This window comes from Rhinoderma darwinii, chromosome 5 (genome assembly GCF_050947455.1).
Source record: "Rhinoderma darwinii isolate aRhiDar2 chromosome 5, aRhiDar2.hap1, whole genome shotgun sequence".
Classification (NCBI taxonomy): Eukaryota; Metazoa; Chordata; class Amphibia; order Anura; family Rhinodermatidae; genus Rhinoderma; species Rhinoderma darwinii.
The window spans coordinates 343,398,756-343,417,197 of record NC_134691.1 but is presented as its reverse complement, the minus strand read 5'-3'; positions in this window follow the sequence as shown (position 1 = coordinate 343,417,197).

Below are 18,442 nucleotides of genomic sequence, written 5' to 3'. Positions count from 1 at the left end.
ACAAAATGTCATCAATTTTTTTAATTAATTTACGCAAATCGTATCCGCCTACTTTTACCACTAAAATCAAGTACAACATGTGACGAAAAAACTATCTCAGAATTACTTGGATGTGCAAAACTATTGCAGATTATTCTCTGATAGAGTCAGATATACCGGATTATCAAAATCTGCCTTGGTCATTAAGTGAATAACTGGCTCGGTCATTAAGTGGTTAAAGGGTAACTAAAGTTTGACAAAATTCTGACATGTCATAGTGACATGTCAAAAGTTTTGATTGGTGGGGGTCCGAGCACTGAGACCAATCGCTCAAACGAAGCGGAAGAAGCGCTGAGCTGCTTCGTGTCTGTTCGGCTTTTTCTACCATGTATCGGAGGACGGGGTCAGAGACTTTCTATTTAGCCCGTACTCCAATACATTGATTTCCGGAAAAATCCGAACAGACACGAAGCGGCTGAGCACTCACACGAGCGCTTCTGCCACTTTCCTTGAGCGATTGGTGGGGGTCTCAGTGCTCGGAACCCCACCAATAAAAACTTCTGACATGTCACTATAACATGTCAGAAGTTTGTCAAACGTTTAGTTATCCTTTAATTATTTTATTGTTAACATTTTTGTAGTCACATTAAGGATTTATTGCTAATAATTTCCTGGCAAATGTCTGTAAGAAATGTCCTAACAACCGGCAACAGTATTTCATTGTAAAAAACAGCAAAAACTTTTTCAAAATGAACATTTTTATAAATTTGAATGTATCTTCTTGTAAGACAGATAGTTATACCACCCAAAATAGTTGCTGATTAACATCCCCCATATTTCTACTTTAGATTGTTAGAATTTTTTGAACATCCTTTTATTTTTCTAGGACGTTCCATGCTTAGAAATTTATCAGCAATTTCTCAAATTTTCAAGAAAATGTCAAAAGGCTATTTTTACAGGGACCAGTTCAGTTGTGAAGTGGCTTTGAGGGGCCCATACAATACAAACCCCTCATAAATCACCCCATTTAAAAGAAACTGCACTCTCAAAGTATTTAAAACAGCATTTATAAAGTTTGTTAACCCTTTAGACGTTTCACAAGAATTAAGGCAAAGTAGAGCAAATTATAGCATTTTTTTGGCAGAAATTCATATTTAATCCATAAAACAGAAGGTTTTACCAGAGAAACGCAACTCAATATTTATTGCCCAGGTTCTGCCCAGGTTCATTTGTAAAGCAACTTCTCCTGAGTAAAGCAATATCACACATGTGGTCAGAAACTGCTGTTTGGACAGACGGCAGAGCTCAGAAGGGAAGGAGTGTCATTTGGCTTTTGAAGCTCAAATTTAGGTGGAATAGTTTGCGGCGCCATGTTGCATTTGCAAAGCCCCTGAGGTGACAAAACAGTGGAAACCCCCCACAAGTGACCCATTTGGAAAACTACACCCCTCAATGAATTTATCAAGGGGTATAGTGAGCATTTTGACCCCACAGTTTTTTTGCAGTAATTATTGGAACTAGGCCGTGAAAATAAAAATCTAAATTTTTTTCATAAAATGTAGGTTTAGCTATTTTTTTTTACATTTCCATAAGAACTAAAAGCGAAAAAGCACCGCCACATTAGTAGATCAGTTCTCCCGAGTACAACAATCCCCCATATGTGACCATAAACGGCTGTTTGAGTATATGGCAGGGCTCAGAACATAAAGAGCCCCATGCAACATCTGAGGCCTACCATGGTGGCATTTACTGCCCTGTGTCATGAAAAAAGAGGCTCTGGGATGTCAAAATATTAGAAACCCCAGAAAATTGACTCCATTTTGGAAACTAAACCCCTGAACGAATTCATCTAGAGGAATAGTGAGAAATTTTAATATGTGCAGTAACTGAGGAGTACTTGGAAAAGCCGCAATGGAGGGAGAGGGAATGGCCGGTCCCACTACCAACCTACCCACATTTCCATAATATCCAGCCCAAAAAATAAATCAAAGTCCTCAGAGCTAAAAAACATTTGCTGAGACAACCAATCTGATCTGGATTTATTCTTCTCACCCAGATTTGCAACTTGGATGGGACAGACACTCCCTCGGGTTCTTGGTATGGTGAGAATTTTTAATTTAGTTTTATTTATATTTCTTACAAATTTTAAATGGGGCTGGTCAGTAAAAAAAAAAAATTGTCATGGCCAATAAGGGAGACAGAAAAGGTGGATAAAGAATAAATAAATGAAAAATCCAGGGAGCTGTGATATCATTTGAAACATTGTTTCAGGCACAGGTCGGGCTTTGTGGGACACGTCTCTCATTGGCATGTGATGTCCTTACGAATACCGCGATTGGCGCACACACCGCATTTTTTTAGGGGCTTCTGTTTGTTTTCAGTGGGGGGGATTTCTGTGGGGAAATGCTGTCTGGGAATTATCCTGCTGACGGAAGGACCAGATGAACTGCCCTCCCCTTCCTGGTCTGCAAATATCAGGGCCTTGATGACTTTTTCCTGAAATTGCAGGAACGTTTCCCCACCGCCGGCTTATCTGCAGAGGACGAAGGCGTTGTATAAAGCGATCTGCGTAAGATGCACAGGCAGCTTCTTATACCTTTGTCTTGCGCATGGCGCTGTACGGTCTTACGCCACCCATATATTTGTTGTACTCCTGTACGCAAAATGGTTTGGGGACTTGGGTGGTGGATCCGCATACAGGGACAAGGCTGCAGCTGTCAGTATAGGGACGTCCCTTTTATCCTTATATTTCAGGAGCAGCAGGTCGTCGCTGCTGACAGCTCTGCTCTCTCCTACCTTCAGTGTCTGGCCCAGCAAAGTTTCGGGGAGGCCCTTCTGATTTTAGTGGATTGTTCCGCACGCCAATGTGGATTTGGACGAAAGAACTTTTTTACAATTGGAAACTGTTATAAAAGTTGTCCAGATATAGATGATATAGTTTGCCGAGCAAAGATTGAACACGATCCCATACGATCTTTCCACTAATCCCTAGGGAGAGGGGCATTCTGGGGGATCTATATGGGAGTCTTTCTCCTCATAAACTCTAAAAGAGTGGGTGTAACCGGTGGCACTTTCACATAACTTTTATGCCGTACCGGGCTCTATTATTGGGTAGATGCTGCCTGAAGTGCGGTCTACCCTTGAAGCTCACCAATCACTCATCTACTGCAATGTATTGTTGGGGGTATAAACTTGGGAAAGTAGTGGGCAATTATCAAAACTTGGGTCCTGTGGGGTGGGCAGTGACTGTTGTCGTTGTAGTGCAGGAGCCTCATCATAGCTTCAAATTGTGCCCTGCTCATAATTGTGCGGTACAGGGGGGGGGGGTGTTGTATAAAATATCAGGGTACCAATAGTCTCTAATACTGGGCTTTTTGACTAGACCAAAACTTAAAAATAGGCCCCAAAATTTCTCTAATTCCACTGCATTTGTGGGGTTTCAATTTTGGCCTCTCACGTAAAACGAGTCGGGGTTCTGGGATATGAACTGAGCTGCATAGATGTTGGTCTGCTGGACCATTCAATTTAAAAGGGTGTCAGCAAAGAAAAGTTTGATATAATCTATGGGGCTGAACCCCGTAGCATCAACTTGAATGCCTGAGGTGGCCGTAAATTCAGGCACCTGGGGGTATAATTGTCCACAGCTACCCATGTCAGCTCGGGCAGAGCAGGACCTATGGCTCTTCTTTGCTGACGGGGGGTGCAGACTAAGAGTCGCTTGATACGGACGAAGATGAGAGCACGAACTGCGCTTCACCTTCGCTTGCGCTGTCTGTATCGGAGCAGAGCATTTCATATCCTTCCCCAGCTGTGAAAGGCCTCCTGGCCATAATGAGGGATATTACAAATACGAACTAAAACCAAAAATAACTACGCAAAATTTTTTGTAATTTTTTTTTAAAACTTTTTATTTTTAACAAAACAAACCCCCGCTACTCCTGGGTGAGCAACAGGAACGGACCGGCGACCCTGCTGTATTTGATAAGTGAGGATACCCTACCTACTAGGGAAATTCTAAATGTGAGGGAACTTGGGCAGTGGGCAATCTAGGGGCACAGCAGGGCAATAGCGGCAGGTGATGTGACAGTTGATGGCTGGGCACAGGTCACATGTCACTTTGGGTGGATGAATCAGATGACCAGTGGGCACCAAATGTGGTGAACACTGGTAAGTGGGCAGAAATTGGGCAGATATGAGGGTTTTATAAGATTCTACTTCTCTTTTCTTCACTGTAAGAAATGTCCTAACAACCGGCAATATAAGAAGACAGCCCTGGGTCCTTTCTGTATTAAATGTTTAACTGAATCACGAATTTAATACTTGACTGTCCCATTCAAAGTGCTAAATCGGATCCTTCACCCCACTGTGATGTCATGGATTAAGTGCTCAGTAACACTGACATCATACATGGCGCTTCGCAAGAAGGGGTTAAAAATTAAAAAGGTCAAATATAACCCTACATCAAAAGTGTAGCACTCAGTATAGGGGCCGCTATATACTATATACTTATATACATGTTCCCTGTAGTGTTGATAATGGAGATACAGTGCAGATGCTTGTGTCTGGTGCTGTGATGATGTCACAATGGTGGGTGTGGCTTGGAGATGACATCACACAGTGTTGTGTCTGGTGCTGTGATGATGTCACAATGGTGGGTGTGGCTGGGAAATGACATCACACAATGTATTGTGACATCATGGGGGTATATAAGGGGCCGCCATCCACCTGCAGCCTATTTCTGGATTACCATATTTTGGTGACAGGAGATTCTTCTTGGAGACAATGAGGTTTATTCTTCTTCTTGTGTTTCTGGATATAATCCACCCAACACATTGTGTTTCACTGCCGGTGAGTATTTACCTCTTATTACACCCTGAACCCCCGGACCCGGCTGTACTGTGGGGGATGGGATATATGTGAATGTACTGATCTCCTTGTGTCTTCCAGGACTTTTCATACTGGATTAATGTCATTCTGACCTATGAAATTCCAACCCACCACCTGAGACCATGGAAGTTTGAGGTAAGTCTCCGTTCTCTCCGTATAATAGATGACGTCTTATTCCTCATGATAAGATTAGGACGTTCTTTGTATATATCTGTAGGTTCTTGTCTGGGATCTTATATCAGATCTTGTCTTTCAGGACTTCCAGTCGGAGGACATCGTTCCTCACATAAGGATAATATTACAGCTCTATGGGGTGAGTGATAATACCAGTATAATAGTTTATTATTATTATACTGCATATAAAGCACCAGTCCATCTATATGACTTATACATAGGGGTGCAAACTAAAGAGGGGGGACAGCGCACATTTATTATGGAGCTCCTCCCCATGTACAGAACATCCGGGGGGGGCACAAGACACATATAATATTGGGCCCCTCCCCATGTACACAGCAGCCCATATATACATCACTAATATTCCCTGCCCCCACTGTCCACAGTCCCGTATAACAGACTTTGGGCGTTATTTATGATAACTGTTTAACAGTAAAACTGTCCTTGTTGCCCATAACAACCAATCAGAGCTCAGCTTTTATTTCTTGTTGCCGATAGAATCCAATCAGAGCTCAGCTTTCATTTATTGTTGCCTATAGCAACCAATCACAGCTCAGCTTTCACTTCTTAACCTGCCTGGGAAAGAGGAAAGCTGCTCTGTGATTGGTTGCTATGGGTAACAAGGACAGTTTTACTGTTAGACCATTGTGATAAATCTGCCCCACACTTAATATTAAATGTGAAGAAGTGTAATAAAGATATAATCTAGTGATATAGACCCCCCCCTCCTATGACCCCTGATGTCACCAGCTCCGCCATGTCAACTATCTGGGCCCCATACAATCCAATGTGCCATATCTCCCATACTACATCTTGTACCCCATAATATACAATTGGGGGCATCTGAGGGTGTTTAGAGGGAAAAACATCATCATAATGCAGCATAAAAATAATTGTATCCCCTTTCCATGCACAGACGTGTCCTATCTTTTGTGGAGACTTTCTACGGCCCGGACTCCATCCCGCAAATATACGGGAAGGTGTTAGTGGTCAATAGAAGTGAATTGGTCCATAATTGCAGACAAATTCTGCGGTCGTGTTCCTGCGGCCTTAATATGGAGCACCTCCCCATGTAGAGAACACCTGGCAGGGCACAGGACACATATAATATGGAGACCCTCCCCATGAACAGAACAGCTGGGGGGGGCACAGGACACATATAATATGGAGACCCTCCCCATGAACAGAACAGCTGGGGGGGGCACAGGACACATATAATATGGAGACCCTCCCCATGAACAGAACAGCTGGCGGGGGGCACAGGACACATTTAATATGGACCCCTCCCCATGTACACAGCAGCACATATACATCACTAATATTCCCTGCCCCCACTGTCCACAGTCCCGTATAACAGACTTTGTTTCCTCTCATTGCAGGAATTTGTATCTGACCCCGTTGGTGACCCGTATGTTCCACCTGGTCATAGACGGACACGAGAGCGGTGCATTGGCGTAAGTTCAGCTCATATTTAAACGTTTTCATATGTGACACTATGATCCTGGGACCCCTGTACTAATTCTCATCACTCCCCTTATAGAATAATCTATCAAAGTCCACCGCCGCCCCCCGAGAGAAGCTGACAATATTACAGAGGACTTATAAATGGATGGCAGCGAAGGTCTTTGGGGTAAGTGATAAATTCCCCGTGTTGGGGTTCGGTTAAAGTGCAAGCAGAGCTCGGTCTTATGGCTTCCAACTTATTCTTTGTGTTGGTTCTTTGTATTACAGGACACCCCTCCACCCGTGGTCCCTAGAGAGGTCCTCGCTGCGTGTAATGTAACACCCCGTGATCGGATCATCCATGGTGTGGTGTGCGCTGGACTCATGTCACCGCTCATTGCACTGCTGATCTTGGCTACATGGCTTGTACTAAGTCAGGGAGAGGACGACTTGTCCCATCAACATACGAAACTCTCCGATGCCAAGAACAAACGAAACCTGCAGATCATCAAGAGAGCGGTGGACGCTCCACTGGTGGCCGATTCCAAAACTGTAAGATCAGATGATGTGCCTGAACCATTTCCACTGCCGAAATTCACACCGTTGATGGAAAGGCACCTTTATGAAAAAAGTGACTTGGCCATGTACCTGGAGAAAAAATATATCAGGACTTTAGAGGAGATCATTGTCATGAAACGTCTTGAGGTGTTCCTTGGGATCAAGTCATCAGATGCTGAACCGATGGTGAAGATACCAAACCATCCCCCACAGTTTCAGCAGGTGTATTACCAGACATCTGCCGCTGACAACCAGCAACAAGGGGCTCAGACATCTGCCGCTGACAACCAGCAACAAGGGGCTCAGACATCTGCCGCTGACAACCAGCAACAAGGGGCTCAGATATCTGCTGCTGACAACCAGCAACAAGGGGCTCAGACATCTGCCGGTGACAAACAGCAACAAGGGGCTCAGTGCATCCGCAGGGGAACATCCGCGGTGCTCAATCAAGACCATCCACCATCTTCCAAGGCTCCTTCTCCCCAGGAAGCGGACAACAATAAAACAACTATTGCTCCTGGGGAATCCATCCTCCATGACACCCATGGCGAGAAAATGTCACAGAAACGTAATGTGCGGTTCAGTAATGTTGTTCGTGTCCGACCAATTCGTCCTGACCACCTGTATAGGCATGCTCGTATCTCTAAAGAACATTCCGAAAGAATATTCATCTATGACTATGACCTCGACACCGAAGGGAGCGACCTGGACTCCGAAGAGAGCGATCTAGAGAATCAGGAATGCTGCCTCTTCATACGGATCCTGCGCCTCATTAAAGACATTTTCTGCTGTAACTTGTGCTGCTCAGAAGTCGAGGAAAACTGAGGTACAAAAGAGGAACCGGACAGCTTTTCTGGAGGACATTTCCACCATCAGAATCCTCCACAGTGAGGTCGGACCGGACAATAACATCACAGAGATTAATAAAACATCTTCACTCTGATACCAGGTGTTAATGTGCGGTGTGTACCGGAAAATGACCCCAAACTGGGGGGTCGGGTCTGGGGTCTGTATTAGTTTAGGGGGTCCAGTCTGGGGGTCTGTGCTACTTTAGGGGTCTAGTCTGGGGTCTGTATTGGTTTATGGGTCTGGTCTGGGCACTGTATTACTTTAGGGGTCTGGTCTGGGGTCTGTATTAGTTTAGGGGTCTGGTCTGGGGTCTGTAATAGTTTTAGGGTCTGGTCTGGGGTCTGTATTAGTTTAGGGGTCTGGTGTCTGTATTAGTTTTGGGGTCCGGTCTGGGGTCTGTAGTAGTTTTGGGGTCCGGTCTGGGGTCTGAATTACTTTAGGGGGTCTGGGGTCTGTATTAGTTTTGGGGTCTGGTCTGGGGTCTGTATTAGTTTAGGGGTCTGGTGTCTGTATTAGTTTTGGGGTCCGGTCTGGGGTCTGTAGTAGTTTTGGGGTCCGGTCTGGGGTCTGTATTAGTTTAGGGGGTCTGGGGTCTGTATTAGTTTAGGGGTCTGGTCTGGGGTCTGTATTAGTTTTGGGGTCCGGTCTGGGGTCTGTATTAGTTTTGGGGTGTGATTTGCCCTTGGTTTGGGGCTGTACTATCAGGGGTGTAACGAGAAAGGGCTGGGTCCCATAGTAAACTTTTGAATGGCCCCCCATTGAGTGTGAACATTCACCATCTCCATGTGACAGTTATCGGGTCTATTTTATTTATGTCAAGTATTTTTTTTAGATTTTATTAATAATGATTTCTTTTTCTGGGGATAACGTTTGTCTTTAAGTAAAATAGATCGTGTGAACGTGGTGATTGGTTCTCTTCACAAGGACGCACTTTCCTGCATAATCACGTGAAAAAAACAAATTAGCCCGCCAAGTGTTCTCTTACCCGTACAGGTTTAGGAATAACGTGACAAGCGTTAACCCCTCGGTGACATTTCAGGTACAGTTACGTCGCTGCTGCCAAGGTGTTAGAACAATGCAAGCTAACTGTACGTGACTGTGATGGCGCGGGGTCAGTAGCCTATCCCGCATCACCACCAGCGGGTGTCAAAGGGTTAATTCCGACTGATTAACCACTTAGGTACCATGGTCAACAGCTACCACAGCATCCTTGAGGTTACATCGACATTTCCCCCCGCCCCCCAAGATTTGATCGCAGTTTGTCATTGGTCGTAGAGTGTAAAACTGACAGGTATAATACACTGTGATCCATAAGTATTGCTGTGTATTATACAAGCGATCAGACAGGTTGATCCTCAGGTCTCCTAGTGGAACTTTTTAAAATTAGGCCACTTTTAAATTACTTAAATAGCAAGTTTTCACAGATCTATACCCCTGAAAAAAATATTGCGGTGGATGAGTCTCTGTCCTTTTCAAAGGCCGGCTACAATTCAGGCAATATTTGCATATATAAGAGGGCCCGATTTGGGTTAAAAATTGATAAATTATGTGAGAGTGACTCGGGCAACACTCATAAATTCAGAGTTTATGAAGGGAAAGACTCCCGACTGATCCCTCCAGAATGCCCCCATCACTCAACAGCAGTGGAAAAATTGTATGGGACCTTTTGCACCCTCTTTTCGATAAAGGGTACCATTTATATGTGGACAACTTCCATTCGAGTGTACCCCTCTTCAGGTGACTGTCTGCAAATAAACCTCTGGCCTGTGGCACCATACACCGCAATCATAAAGGCCTGCCAAAGTCCCCGGTCTACCAGAAATGAAAATCTGGGGAAATCAGGGGACTTTGTAATGAGGACTTGCTGCTTGTCAAATTTGGTAACAAGAGAGATGTCCTGATGCTCACATGGATTCACCCGGACAGCGGCAGCCACATTCCTGTACGCGGGACAAGTCGTGTCGTCTGTAAGCCTCGGTGCATACTGGACTACAATAACTATATGTTGTTTGGTATAAAAACTTCCCGTAAACCTCATCCAAGTGTCCCTATATAATTATTTTGTAATTTTTAGAAAGGCGGGGAACCAGGGATCCTATCTTAAATATCAAGGTAAGGTCATAAAAAATGTTACATAGTTTGTACGGTTGAAAAAAGACACATGTCCATCAAGTTCAACCAAGGGATGGGAAAGGGGAAGTAAAAAATTTCTACACATAGCAGTTAATATTTTTTTGTTCTAGGAAATTATCTAACCCTTTTTTAAAGCCATCTACTGTCCCTGCTGTGACGGCTCCTGCGGTGTCTACTGTCCCTGCTGTGACGGCTCCTGCGGTGACTATTCCATAGATTCACCGTTCTCACAGTAAAGAAGGCTTGTCGCCTCTGCAGGTTGAACCTTTTTTTCTCCAGACGGAGGGAGTGCCCCCTTGTTTTTTGAGGGGATTTTACATGGAACAGGATTTCACCATATTTTTTGTATGTGCCATTAATATATTTATATAAGTTAATCATGTCCCCCCTTAGTCGTCTTTTCTCAAGGCTAAATAGGTTTAGTTCTTTTAATCTTTCCTCATAACTTAGATTCTCCATGCCCCTTATAAGCTTCGTTGCTCTTCTTTGTATTTTTTTCCAACTCCAGGGCATCCTTTCTATGAACTGGAGCCCAGAACTGGACTGCATATTCTAGATGAGGCCTCACTAATGCTTTGTAAAGTGGTAATATTACATCCCTGTCCCGCGAGTCTATGCCTCTTTTGATACACGACAATATTTTGCTGGCCTTTGAAGCAGCTGATTGACACTGCATGCTGTTATTGAGTTTATGATTTACAAGTACACCCAGATCCTTCTCAACAATTGACTCCCCCAGTGTAGCGCCCCCTAGGACATATGATGCCTGCAGATTATTACACCCAGATCCTTCTCAACAAGTGAATCCGCCAGTGTAGCTCCCCCTAGGACATATGATGCTTGCAGGTTTTTCGTACCCAGGTGCATAACTTTACATTTATCTACATTAAACTTCATTTGCCAAGTGGACGCCCAAACACTTAGTTTGTTTAAATCTGCCTGCAATTCACAAACATCTTCCATAGTCTGAACTATATTGCATAGCTTGGTGTCATCTGCAAAAATAGAAATAGTGCTATTAATCCCATCCTCTATATCATTAATAAATAAGTTGAATAATAGTGGTCCCAGCACTGAACCCTGGGGTACACCACTTATAACTGGGGACCAATCAGAGTAGGAATCATTGACCACAACTCTCTGGATTCGGTCCTTGAGCCAATTCTCAATCCAATTACAAACTATACTTTCTAAACCTATAGTCCTTAATTTACCCATTAGGCGTCTATGAGGGACAGTGTCAAATGCCTTTGCAAAGTCCAAAAACACTAAATCCACAGCGGCCCCTCTGTCTAGGCTTCTGCTCACCTCTCATATAAACACTATATCCACAGCGGCCCCTCTGTCTAGGCTTCTGCTTACCTCTTCATAAAAACAAATCAGGTTGGTTTGACAGCTTCTGTCCTTTGTAAAACCATGCTGTCTGTCACTTATAATACTATTTATTGTCACATAATTCTGTATATAGTCCCTCAATAGCCCCTCCAACATTTTCCCCACAATTGATGTTAAGCTTACTGGTCTATAATTACCCGGCGAAGACCTAGAGCCCTTTTTGAAAATAGGCACCACATTTGCGCTGCGCCAGTCCCTTGGCACTATACCACTCATGAGAGACTGTCTAAATATTATGAAGAGGGGGACAGAAATAACTGAACTAAGCTCTTTAAGAATTCTAGGGTGTAACCCATCTGGTCCCGGGGCCTTGTGTACATTTATTTTATTTAATTTAGCTTGGACCATATCTACATTCATCCAATTCAGTATATCAACTGATATATTAACAGCACCGGCAGCGGCTACAGCTGCTCCTTCTTCTGTTGTATATACAGAGCGGAAGAACCCATTTAGTAACTCTGCCTTCTCTTGATCCCCTGTGACCAACTCCCCATTACCACTATCTAAGGGTCCTACATGTTCAGACCTGGGCTTTTTTGCATTTATATACTTGAAGAATTTTTTGGGATTTTATATTTGGAGACCAGGCCCAGGGGAGGGGAGGGGCGGCATCATCTATTCAAGCCAGCAGAATTGTACCAGGACAACATTTCCCATCCGAAGTGCCCCCTACAGGCAAAAAAAGCCGACCCCAAAAGAGATGTTGCGTATGTTCTAAGAACGGAATATGGAGGGAAACCAGTTTCCAATGCGACACCTGCCCAGAGAAACCAGGGCTCTGCATTAGGGACTGTTTCCGTGTGTACCATACATCCATAAATTAATAATTGTATTTTGAAAAATAAATGGGCTCATTTATGGGGGTTTCCATCATTCTGACCCCTATGAGCCTCTGAAATCTTGGCTTGGTGCAGGAAATCAAAATGTTCTACAAAATGTATAAATTTATTAATAAATTTGTAAGTCTTCTAAATTGCTAAAAAAATTATATATTTTTTCAAAAGTGCTGCCAAAATAAAGTAATGAGATGGAAATATATATTTAATAAAAAAAATTGTACAGTATGATGGACATATGTGACATATTGCAGTTCAAATTAGGGAAAAAATGCAATTTTTACAAAATGTCATACATTTTTATATTTTTTAATTAATTTACGCAAATCGTATCCGCCTACTTTTACCACTAAAATCAAGTACAACATGTGACGAAAAAACAATCTCAGAATTAGTTGGATGTGCAAAACTATTGCAGATTATTCTCTGATAGAGTCAGATATAACGGATTATCAAAATCTGCCTCAGTCATTAAGTGAATAACTGGCTCGGTCATTAACCCCTTAAGGACGCAGCCTAGTTTTGGCCTTAAGGCTCAGAGCTCATTTTTCAAATCTGACATATTTCACTTTATGTGGTAATAACGTCGGAATGCTTAAACCTACCCAAGCGATTCTGAGATTGTTTTCTCGTGACACATTGGGCTTCATGTTCGTGGTAAAATTTGGTCGATATATTCAGTGTTTATTGGTGAAAAATTGCAAAATGTAGAGAAAATTTTGAAAAAATTGCATTTTTCAGAATTTAAATGCATCTGATTGTAAAACAGACGGTTATACCACCCAAAATAGTTACTAGTTCACATTTTCCATATGTCTACTTTAGATTGGCATCGTTTTTTGAACATTCTTGTATTTTTCTTGGACGTTACAAGGCTTATAACATAAACAGCAATTTCTCATATTTTTAAGAAAATTTCAAAAGCCTTTTTTTTAAGGTACCTCTTGAGTTCTGAAGTGGCTTTGTGGGGCCTATGTATTAGAAACCCTGATAAAACACCCCATTTTAAAAACTAGACCCCTCAAAGTATTCAAAACAGCAGTTAGAAAGTTTTTTAACCCTTCAGGCATTTCACAGGAATTAAAGCAAAGTGGAGGTGAAATTTGCAAATTTCATTTTTCTTGCTGAATTTCAATTTTATTCATTTTTTTTTTCTGTAACAGAGAAGGTTTTACCAGAGAAACACTACTAAATATGTATTGTCCAGATTCTGCAGTTTTTATAAATGTCCCACATGTGGCCCTACTGTGCTCGTGGACTAAAACACAAGCCCTAGAAGCAAAGAAGCACCTAGTGCATTTTGAGGCCTCTTTTTTTATTAGAATATATTTTAGGCAGCATGCCAGGTTTGAAGAGGTGTTGAGGTGTCAAAACAGTAGGAATCCCCCAATAGTGACCCCATTTTGGAAACTACACCCCTCAAGGAATTCATTTAGGGTTGTTGTTACCATTTTGACCGCACAGTTTTTTCACAGCACGTATTTGAATTGGGCTCTGAAATGAAAAAAAATTCATTTTTTCCAATAAAATGATCTTGTGATCAAAATTTCTTATTTTCACAGGGAACAAAATACTCAATTTTGTTGCCCAATTTCTCCTGAGTGCATCAATACCCCATTTGTGGCAATAAACTGCCGTTTGGGCCCATGGGAGGCCTCAGAAGGGAAGGAGCGCTGTGTGTTCTTTGGAGTACAGATTTTGCTGGTTTGGTTTTCGGGTGCCATGTCGCATTTGCAGAGCCCCAGAGGTATCAAAGCAATGGAAACCCACCAGAAGTGACCCCATTTTGGAAACTACACCCCTCAAGAAATTCATTTATGGGTAATGTGACCATTTAGACTCCATAGTTTCTTCACAGAACTTATTTGAATTGGGCTGGGAATTTAAAAAATATATATTTTTTCCAATAATATGTAATTTTAGCTCAAAAATTCTTATTTTCACAAGAAATAAAATACTCCATTTTGTTGCCCAATTTGTCCTGAGTGCGGCAATACCCCATTTGTGGTGATAAACTGCCGTTTGGGCCCATGGGAGGCCTCAGAAGGGAAGGAGCGCTGTGTGTTCTTTGGAGTACAGATTTTGCTGGTTTGGTTTTCGGGTGCCATGTCGCATTTGCAGAGCCCCAGAGGTATCAAAGCAATGGAAACCCACCAGAAGTGACCCCATTTTGGAAACTAAACCCCTCAAGGAATTCATTTATGGGTAATGTGACCATTTAGACTCCATAGTTTCTTCACAGAACTTATTTGAATTGGGCTGGGAATTTAAAAAAAATATATTTTTTCCAATAATATGTAATTTTAGCTCAAAAATTCTTATTTTCACAAGAAATAAAATACTCAATTTTGTTGCCCAATTTCTCCTGAGTGCATCAATACCCCATTTGTGGCAATAAACTGCCGTTTGGGCCCATGGGAGGCCTCAGAAGGGAAGGAGCGCTGTGTGTTCTTTGGAGTACAGATTTTGCTGGTTTGGTTTTCGGGTGCCATGTCGCATTTGCAGAGCCCCAGAGGTATCAAAGCAATGGAAACCCACCAGAAGTGACCCCATTTTGGAAACTACACCCCTCAAGAAATTCATTTATGGGTAATGTGACCATTTAGACTCCATAGTTTCTTCACAGAACTTATTTGAATTGGGCTGGGAATTTAAAAAATATATATTTTTTCCAATAATATGTAATTTTAGCTCAAAAATTCTTATTTTCACAAGAAATAAAATACTCCATTTTGTTGCCCAATTTGTCCTGAGTGCGGCAATACCCCATTTGTGGTGATAAACTGCCGTTTGGGCCCATGGGAGGCCTCAGAAGGGAAGGAGCGCTGTGTGTTCTTTGGAGTACAGATTTTGCTGGTTTGGTTTTCGGGTGCCATGTCGCATTTGCAGAGCCCCAGAGGTATCAAAGCAATGGAAACCCACCAGAAGTGACCCCATTTTGGAAACTAAACCCCTCAAGGAATTCATTTATGGGTAATGTGACCATTTAGACTCCATAGTTTCTTCACAGAACTTATTTGAATTGGGCTGGGAATTTAAAAAAAATATATTTTTTCCAATAATATGTAATTTTAGCTCAAAAATTCTTATTTTCACAAGAAATAAAATACTCCATTTTGTTGCCCAATTTGTCCTGAGTGCGGCAATACCCCATTTGTGGTGATAAACTGCCGTTTGGGCCCATGGGAGGCCTCAGAAGGGAAGGAGCGCTGTGTGTTCTTTGGAGTACAGATTTTGCTGGTTTGGTTTTCGGGTGCCATGTCACATTTGCAGAGCCCCAGAGCTATCAAAGCAATAGAAACCAATCACAAATGACCCCATTTTGGAAACTACACCCCTCAAGGAATTCATTTATGGGTGTTGTGACCATTTTGACCCCATAGTTTTTTCACAGAACTTATTTGAATTGGGCTGGGAATGAAAACAAAATTATTTTTTTCAAATAATATGTAGTTTTGGCTGAAAATTTCTTATTTTCACAAGAAACAAAATACCCCATTCTGTTGCGCAATTTGTTCTGAGTGCCGCAATACCCCATTTGTTGTGATAAACTGCCGTTTGGGCCCATGGGAGGGCTCAGAAGGAAAGGACCACCATTTGGCCTACTGGGGATTTTCTAGTGCGAAGTCATGTATGCAGAAGCCCCTGAGGTACCAGTACAGTTGAAACCCGCAAGAAGTGACCCCGTTTTAAAAACTACACCCTTAAGGCATTCATCTAGAGGTGTAGTGAGCATTTTGACCGTAGACATACACCCCATAAACTGTAATGTGGGTTCTCCCGGGTATGGCAATACCCTACATGTGGCTGTTATCAGCTGCCTGGACACACAGCAGGGCCCAGAGGGGAAAGACGAGGGGGGATAAGCTGTGTGGAGTGCATCAGGGTAAGTAAAATTGGGGTAAATTATAAACCAAGGGATGTATGATAAATTTTAAAACACTTTCATACAGAGCTCTGGTTATTCGGGACACGTGTCACATTGATATATTGTGTCATCCATTATCGCCCTCTTATAGCAGACTTTGCACCTCTTTTGACTTTTTCCCTTCTTGCCAGTTTGGGGAACTTCTCCTGGAAAGTGTTGCCCTGGTACGATGCGTGTGGGCTCGCTTCCAGAAGTACTGGGTGCCCCCCCCTTCTTGGTCCCTAAAGATTAGGTTCTTGATAATCACCTGCATTGTACAATGCCATCTGTATGATGTGCCCGGCCAGCTTCTTATACCACACCGCATGGCGCTGTAGGGCTTCAGGGCTTGATCTGACAAGTCCATCCCTCCCATGTACCTATTGTAGTCCAGGATGCAGTCTGGTTTGGGGGTGGCCTTTCCTTCATATATCCTAAACCTGTAGGTATACCCTGATGCACTCTCACAGCTTATACATCTTCACGCCATACCTTGCCCTCTTACCTGGCAGGTACTCACGGAATTGAACCCTCCCTTTAAAATGTACCAGGGACTCATCAATAGAAATACATTTCTCGGGGGTGTATGCTTGGGAAAACCGGGCACTGGAACGGTCTAATAGGGGTGTCCATTTATACAAACGGTCAAAACTGGGGTCATCTCTGGGTGGGCACGGCTCATTATCAGTATAATGTAAGAAGCGAAGTATTGCCTCATTTATTTATTTTTTTAGGTTCCAGTTCAGTTCTGAAGTTGCTTTGAGGGGCCCATATATTAGAAACCCCTATCAAATACCCCATTTTAGAAACTAGACCCCTCAAAGTATTCACAACAGCATTTAGAAAGTTTATGAACCCTTTAGGTGTTACACAAAAAATTAGAGCAAAGTAGAGGTGAAATTTACATTTTTTTTTTGTCAGAAAATCCTCTTTATACCATTTTTTTTATAACACAAAAGGATTTATCAGTGAAACGCAAATTAATACGTATTGCCCAGATTCTGCAGTTTTGAGAAATATCCCACATGTGGCCCTCGGGCGGTAATGGACGGAAGCGCCGGCCTCCGAAGCAAAGGAGCACCTAGTGGATTTTGAAGCCTCTTTTTTATTAGGCACCATGTCCGGTTTGAAGAGGTCTTGTGGTGCCAAAACATTGGGAACCCCCCAAAAGTGACCCCAATTTGGAAACTAGACCCCTTGAGGAATCCATTGTAGTTTTCTTGGGGTGCATGCGGCTTTTTGATCAGTTTTTATTCTATTTTTAGTTGGCGTGGTGACTAAAAAACAGCAATTGTACTATTGTTTTTTTTTTTCGTTTTTTTTTACAGCGTTCACGGTGCGCTATAAATGACTTATTCACTTTATTCTGCGTGGCGATACGATTACGGCGATACCAGATGTTTATAGTTTTTTTTTATGTCTTATGGCGTTTGTACAATAAAATAAGTTTTGTAAACAATCATTCACTTTTTGTGTTACCTTATTCTAAGAGGCAGAACTTTTTTATTTTTTAATCAATAAAGCCGTGCGAGGACTTATTTTTTGCGTAACGAACTGTAGTTTCCATCAGTACCATTTTTAGGTACATGCGACTTTTTGATCTCTTTTTATTCCATTTTTTGGGAGGTGAAGTGACCAAAGAATTGTGATTGTGGTTCGGTTTATTATTATTTTATTTTACGGCGTTCACCGTGCGGGATAAATAATGAAATAATTTTGTAGTTCAGGCCGTTACGGACGCGGCGATACCAATTATGTATAGTTTATTTGTTTGTTTATATATTTTTATTAATAATAAAGAACTGATAAGGGAAAAGGGGGGACTTTTACTTTTATTACTTTTAAATCTTTTATTTTCTTATTTTTACACATCTTTTTTTAACTTTTTTTTAACTTTATTACTTTGTCCCACTAGGGGACATGAGGGCAGGAGGCCCTGATCGCTATTCTAATACACTGCACTACATGCGTAGTGCAGTGTATTAGAACTGTCAGCTACTCACTGACAGCAAGCATAGTGGGTCCTGACGTTGTCAGGACCCACTAGGCTTCCGTCTATGGCATAGCCGGACGCCATTGTTTGGTGTCCGGTTGCCATAGTCACCATCGCCGGCCGCTATCGCGTAGCAGGCCGGCGATGGCAGCTTAACCCCTAAAAAGCCGCGATCTCTATAGAACGCGGCTTTTAAGGGGTTAATCAGCGGGGACACAGCGATCGGTCCCCGCTGTAGGAGCTGTGACAGCTGCTGAACAAGACAGCAGCGTCACAGCTCCTGTA